Raw genomic sequence first — 8214 nt, 5'->3', positions numbered from 1 at the left:
AAGAATAAGGAGAAAATGAAATAGGTTAAAAAAAAGTAAAGAAAATAATATATTTTCATATATATGATACTTTTCTAAGGTATTTTCATTCCTACTGACATATGATAGGCAAACAGAAAATGCAAACATTTGAAATTATTGGTGTTAACAACAAATTAGGTACCTCTCTTTTAAAAGGTACTTCTTTGTACAAAAAGTTACTCAACATACAAGGCAGCTCCATGAGGTCAATAGGACAGAGAAGTCTCAGAAAAATACCTTTCAGTTTTTCTGTTCACTTTCCTTCCACAAAGCTACTAAATGCACTTAAACATTAAGTATCAATTGTGAGAATCACTGCAGTCTGGCTGCTCTTGGTGGAGACTGTCTTCAGTGGACACCCACCAGTACATGAAGAGTTTAAATAAAAGTTAATGTCAAATCGATTAAAGATAGAAAGACAAGGGCATCTGGGTGGTTCAGTTGCTTAAGTATCTGCCTTCAGCTAGGGTCGTGGTCTCAGGGTCCTGGGATCAAGCCCTATGTTGGGCTCCCTAATTAGCAGGGAACCTGGTTCTCTTTTTCACTCTGCCTGCCACTCCTCCAGCTTGTGCTCTCTGTCTGTCAAATAAATAAATTTTTAAAAAAAGATAGACCTCTGAGAATTTACAAATATAAGCTCTTGCTCAGTGAGCATAATGGGAGCCTAGAGCGGGTTGAAGAATAAGCCAGAAGAGGAAATTTGGAAGTAACCCCTCCATAAAAGCACAAAAGCACTATGAATATGAATTTAGGTTCCCAATCAGTATTTCTTTTATTTTCTTTTTTTAAGTTTTATTTTATTTTTTCCATGTTCCAAGATTCATTGTTTATGCACCACACCCAGTGCTCCATGCAATATGTGCCCTCCTTAATACTCACCATCAGACCACCTATCCCCCTACCACCCCTTCCAAAACCTTCAGTTTGTTTCTCAGTGTGCACTGTCTCTCATGCGTCATCATCCCCTCTGATTTCCCTTAATTCACTTTTCCTTTACTTCTAATGTCCGCCATGTTATTCCCTATGCTCCACAAGTCAATGAAACCATATGATACTTAATTGTCTCTGCTTGACTTATTTCACTCAGCATAATTTCCAGTCCTATCCATGTTGATACAAAACTTGGGTATTCATCCTTTCTGATGGAGGCATCATATTCCATTGTATATATATACAATCTTCTTTATCCATTCGTCTGTTGGAGAGCATCTCAGCCCCCTCCATAGTTTGGTGATTGTGGCCATTGCTACTGTGAACATTGGGTACATATAGCCCTTCTTTTCACTACATCCGTATCCTTGGATTGCACCCAGTAGTGCAATTGCAGGGTCATAGGGAAGCTCTATTTTTAATTTCTTAAGGAATCTCCACACTGTTTTCCAAAGTAGCTACACCAGCTTGCATTCCCACCAACAGTGTAACAGGGTTCCCCTTTCTTCACATCCTCTCCAACACTTGTTTAGTGTCTTGTAATTTTAGCCATTCTAACTGGTGTAAGGTGGTATCTCAATGTGGTTTTGATTTGAATCTCCCTGATGGCTAGTGATGATGAACAGTTTTTCATGTGTCTGTTAGCTATTTGTATGTCTTCTTTGGAGAAGTGTCTATGCATGTATTCTACCCATTTTTTTTTACATGATTATCTGTTTTTTGAGTGTTGAGTTTGAGGAATTTTTTATAGATCTTGGATATCAGCCCATTGTCTGTACTGTCATTTGTGAATATCTTCTCCCATTCTGTGGGTAGCCTCTTTGTTTTGTTGACTGTTTCCTTTGCTGTGCAGAAGCTTTTGATCTTAAGTCCCAAAAGTTCATTTTTCACTTTTGTTTCCTTTTCCTTTGGAGACATGTCTTGAAAGATGTTGCTGTGGCCAATGTTGAAGAGGTTAATGCCTATGTTCTCCTCTAGGATTTTGATAGTTTCCTGCCTCATGCTGGGGTCTTTTATCCATTTCAAGTTTATCTTTGTGTATGGTGTAAGAGAATGGTGAGGTTTTGTTCTTCTACACATAGTTGTCCAATTTTCCCAGCACCATTTATTGAAGAGACTGTCTTTTTCCATTGGATTTGCTTCATCGAAGATTATTTGACCACAGAGTTGCAGGTCTATATCTGGACTCTCTATTCTGTTTCACTGGTCTATGTGTCTTTTTTTTTTTTTTTTTTTTTTGGTATCAGTATCATGCTGTCTTGGTGATCACAGCTTTGTAGTAAAGCTTGAAATCAGGCAACATGATGCCCCCAGTTTTTTTCTTTTTCAACATTTCCTTAGTAATTCAGGGTCTTTTCTGGTTCCATACAAATGTTAAAATTGTTTATTCTAGCACTTTGAAAAATGCCAGTGGAATTTTGATCAAGATGGCATTTAAAATATAGATTTCTTTGGGCAGTGTAGACATTTGAACAATGTTTATTCTTCCAATCCATAAGCATGGAGTGCTTTTCCATCTTTTTGTGTCTTCTTCAATTTCTTTCATGAGCGTTCTGTAGTTCCTTGATTACAGATCCTTTACATCTTTGGTTAGGTTTATTCCCAGGTGTCTTATGGTTCTTGGTGCTATAGTAAATGGAATTGATTCTCTAATTTCTCTTTCTATGTTTTTGCTGTTAGTGGATAAGGAAGCAACTGATTCCTGTGCTTTGATTTTGTATCCTGCCACATTGCTGAATTGCTGTATGAGTTCTAGTAGTTTGGGGGTGGAATCTTTTGGGTTTTCCATAGAGATTCTATATTGTCACTAATCATTTTTTCCAACCTAGCCATTGCCTGGATAATTGTTAACCTGAATTCCCTTTCTGACATACTGTTTATGTCCATTTCCAATAGTTCTGTGGGAGAGGGCACAGTCTCTGAATTTTTCCTCTGTTGGGTGTTTCTCCTCCTAGTCATTTTGGTGAGAGGTGGTTGAGGGGATGTATAGCTGAATATATCAACCATGATCCAGGGAAGGTGCACCCTGGAAAGTTTTGGAGCAATTGTATGTCACCATTAAAAAGAAAGAAAAAAGAGAGAGAGAGAAAGAGAAAAGAAAGAGAAAACACAGCCAAAATGAGCCCCCAAAGTAAGATTTATAAGGTACATAAATAAGCATGAACAAACAAAAAGACTGGCAAAAGTAAGTTACAAGAAAAAAAAAAAAGAAAAACCCAGCCAAAATGAACCCCAAGAACAAGATTTATATAATACCAGAAGAAAAACAAATACACAGAAACACTGAAAGAAGAATAAGATGGGAGGGTGATTATAAATCCTCGATGTAGGCAAGGAAGTTTATTTTGGTTCTTCTTAGGTGTATCTTGTTATCTTAAAGGACTCAACTTTACAGAGATACAGGAAGATTTAAAATTGGTTTATATATAGGAGAAGTATTGAATAGGGAAAAAGATACCTTGAAGCTTATATCTATATGTATATTTTTAAAAAGTCAAAAAGAGACACAGGTATATGTATGAAAAAAGTTCAGCTTAAAAAGTTATTCTGGAACATGTTGTATTAAACCTCTAGTTGTAATGGTAAGTAGATTAAAAAAATAAAACAACAAGAATTGTGAAAACTAATTTAAAAAGAAAGAAAGAAAAGTATCTATGAAATATACAGATTTGGGGGCAATACCAGTTTTACAGTGGTGGTTATCCTCTTGTTCTTTTGGCTTGTCTTTGGGAGCAGGAGCCTGCCGCATTGCTTTCCAATCAGTCTTGCTTGTGTTGAATTGCCCTGCCCCTATCAAGGGCCTGGGCTCTGTGGAAACTGATTTTTCAGGCTTTTGTTTTCTGGAGGTTTTGTTCTTTGGCAGCTTTTTGTGGCTTTTCAGAGGGTCAGAGCAAAGAATCAGTCTGCACCCAGACCTCTGCCTCAGAGAAAGCCTTAGACCATTCCCCTCTGGGTGGTCCAGAACACACAGACCCCCTCTGTAAAGTCCACTGGACACCACAACCTGCCACAGGTGGTGTGCACCCCCAGCCACCATACAAGTGGTCACCCGAGGCATCCCGTTGCCTTTGCACCCCTGTACCACTAAAACTATGAATGATATTGGTCCAGGAAGCTCACTTCAGGTGGTTGCCTTTGCCAGGACTGCTGTCTGGAGTCCGGGCTTATGCCAGGTGTTCTCAGGCCTGTGGCCATGGAGGTCATGGAACACTGCTGGCTGAGGGACCCCTACAGGAGTCCACACCAGGTTCTCTCAGGTGTAGGTTTGGTGTGCTCAGACCCTAGGATTGTGCAGATACCAGAAGCCTGCAGGCCACAAAAGGCTGTGGGCCAAGGGATCCCAACTGGAGTTCACGCCGGGCTCTCTCAGGTGTTGACGGGAATGCACCCACCCTGAGAAGTGGTGCAAGCAGTGGAAAGCCACAGGCTCAGGGACCACACCCTGGGGGCCCCACTGGGCTCTCTCTGGCATGGGTGTTTACCAGTGGTGACCAATCTGGGACCATGGGCTTAGGTCTGTGCCCCTGACCACCCGATTACATCAGTTGCCCCTTAAAATCTTTTGTTCTTTTTAAATGCTTTTTTTTTTAAGACTTTATTTATTTACTTGACAGACAGAGACCACAAGTAGGCAGAGAGGCAGGCAGGGAGAGGGGGAAGCAAGCTCCCTGCTGAGTAGGGAGCCTGATGCAGGGCTTGATCCCAGGACCCTGAAATCTTGACCTGAGCCGAAGGCAGAGGCTTTAACCCACTTGAGGTGTATCTTACACCTTGTATCGAGGTGCCCCTCAAGTGCTTTTAACCAGACTCCAAGTTAATGCTGGTCCCCAATCACAGGCACTTTCATATTGGGGTATTACTTTCCAGTGGGTCACTTCTGGTGCTCCCTCCTCCTTCTGTTTATCCTCTGATATCAGTCTGAGCATTTCCACTCTGCTTTACCTCTCCACTGATGTCTTCTTTCTCTTTAGAGGTCTAGAAGTGTATAATCTTATATCTCAGGCTGATTTCATGGGTGTTCACAGAGTTCTGGTAGATATTTAGCTCCCTTTAGGGGACTGGTTAAAACATGGTCTCCTACTTCTCCACCATCTTGCCCTTCCTCCCCTAATCAGTATTTCTTAAGTAACCGGTGAAATGGAATCTGGACTCAGTCCTACTGAAGTAAATACCATTTTAAAGTGTGGATTTAAAAGGAAAATTCCTTACCTCCAGCAATAGCCAGTTTCTGGGGAGGAACTTTACATCAGGATAGCACCACTTCTGCAAGCATGCTTTTGACTACCCCTTGGGTGAAGTGCTTATGATTCACCCTAAAACCATATGGTTTCCTTCATGTTATGGTGATATTTTCAGGGAGAAAAATTATGGTAATATATAAATTTTAATATTTTTCATTTGATTTCCAAACTGATGCCTGGTTTGACAAGTCACTACAAGAAAGTGAAGAAGAACAAAATCTTCAGAGCCACAGTTTCCAGTGTGCAAGCCAGAAAGAAATTTTAAAACATAACTTGAACATGATTTTAATAATTATATTTATGTATATTCAATTTATTTTGGCCATTTGTGAGAGAACAGCATCTAAATACAAATGGTAAAAAAAAAAAAGAAATGAAAGACAAATACGATATTAGAAAAAATTTTATATATAACACATGTAAAAAAATCTGTTTCTGATAGAAAAAAAAGTACACTATACACTGTCTAATTGAGCATAATAAAAAAAGGAAAGTATACAATTTTTGTTAATATAAAATCAGATTCTTAATACACCATCCCAGAAATACTAAATGAATATCCAAAGAATATTGTGCTAATGGGGTTTAAGTTATTAACTTGCCTGGATTGTCTTCATTGTCATCCATGCCATATATTAAGATTAACTTTGTCCTAGCTCAGTGTAGCAGGCTTCTTATCACGGTGGAATCAGTGATGGAACACATCATCCAGAAAATAGCTCCACATACAATCACTGTATTGAATCTCACTGATGTTCAAAATAAGCATTGCCCAAGGCTTATTGGAATGTTATATAATGGAGCTAAGAAGAGAACTTTCAACTGTAGAAAGTTTCTGTGAGATCATTTTCCTGATTTATTTTCATAAGGCCTTATTTAAAACCTGAAAGGTAACTCTTTCATTGCTAGCTGAAACAACATTGTGGATGCTCCCCTCCTCTGTCCTAGGGAATGTTCCTTTGCATAGGTGATGAATTATCTCTTGGAAAGAGCTTCCTTGTCCATTGTTCCTTGCAATCTCTGGCTGCAATCTATGGAGTTCTCCCTTCACCTCTTTTTTCTTTGGCCATCTCTGAAGTGGGTGCTGGGGAACCAACCCTTCCTACAGGGTGTACAGCTGACTTAGCTTTCATTCTGCTCATGATGGCTGAGTCTGAAACTCAGTCAGACAACTTTTAAATATAGCCACACAATCTATTTGACAATATGTATTTTCTCAAAATGTAATATATTTCTTACCTATTTCCTTCCAGCAAGTTTCATGTGCCAGAGATCTTTTGAGTACATTATTTTCATGTATGTTGGTTGTGCTTTTTGGTCTTAATATTTTTCTAGATTTAAATTAGATCAACTTGGAGCTGGTGGACTATTTTGGAAATGCTATGTTCTTATTTTTGCTTTGAGGCATCTTAATTCACTTAGGTATCTTAATACTGGAGGTAAAAATCATATCCTTAATTTGGTCTATTCCAACAGATTAAATTTTAATGGGTCTTAAGACATTCTCAGTTTTATCTTTAGCATTTTCAGTTAAAAAAATTAGCTTTTCTAACTCTACATTGTCCCAAATTTCTGAAATTTATCATCTCTTTTCATTTCCACTCTCAAATTAGCCAATCATTTTAACTAACTCATATCTTTCATGTAATTCCTTGAAAAATGTACCCAATTACTTTTACTTAATACTCATATGGTCTACCCATCAGGTTAATACAGATTACTATTCATGAAATATTTTCCACTATAACATGGATTTCCATTTCTCCATCCCCTAATATTACCTTTATTACCTCTCCAAGCCAATTGCCAGGTAAATGCCACATATTTTATATTGTTATGATGGTGCCATCCTTGTATGACTACATTAGTCAGGCTAGACTGGGTTAGGCTTGCCTAGATTTTAGGGCCAGGATGGGCTGCAAATTATAGGGCCTTGAATCTGATATATTGGTATTTTCACCTCAGGGAATATTTCAAAGATTTTTCTTTTTTTTTTTTTTTTGTATGGTTCAGGGTTTGTGAATTGGGTTGTGGCCATTTCTTTATTTCTTAAACATTTTGCTCAAAATTTAAATTTTTCAGTGAATATAAGGATTGAGGATTTGAGCAAAAATAATTTTACTTAGTCATATTGAATCAGGTCTTAAAGTAAGAAAAATTTAAAAATGTACAGGGCATGTATTATGTCTATTCCACTAATTAGTAGAAAAGGAAACTTATTTAGTCAGACCATGGCTCTTATCTCAATTTAAATAGAAGTGTTAAAATTCACATAGTATATTTATAACATATCTCTCCAAAATCATCTATAAACATTAGTAATAGGCTAGAAATATAAAAATAGACTAAAATGTATAAGTAAAAAATATATATGCTATATAGAGTATATAATAGATACATATATGCTTATATAAGTATATAAAATATATAAATATTAGAAAAATAAAAATACATAAAATTTATATAAAATATATAATTTTTTCCATATCCAAGTTTTTTTTAATATACATAAAACAATAGCCAACAGAAACATGAAAAGATCTTCTACATCAATCATCAGAGAAATGAAAATTAAAACCACAATGATCACCAGAAAATATATAATTTTAATGTAAATACAGAATATGTACAATAATTTCACATAAATATATAAATAGTGAGTTAAGGGGTACCAGACAATGCAACATCAGTGACTTGGAGATTCCAGTGCCATTTGGGGAGGTAGAAGGCACTTGGTCCTATATAAGGTGGAGGTGGTACATGGGTTGGAAACAAGGAGGCATCTTTTGGCATTTACATGTAGAAGTTTTTATACTCTCCCTTTGCATAGCCAATTGATTACTATCTTTCCTGCCTCTCAACAAAGCAGGAAGATGAAACAACAAATGAAGAGAATCCTCTACTGAAGGACACAAAGAATGGTGGAAATGGGATGAGACATGATGATGATGAGGCTGAAAATGGCAGGTAAGTGAAAGTCTGACCTCTTCCACTCTCTTCCCAGACCATTAGCAACCAAGAG

This window comes from Mustela nivalis (genome assembly GCF_964662115.1).
Source record: "Mustela nivalis genome assembly, chromosome: 1".
NCBI lineage: Eukaryota > Metazoa > Chordata > Mammalia > Carnivora > Mustelidae > Mustela > Mustela nivalis.
This window is presented reverse-complemented; position numbering follows the sequence as displayed.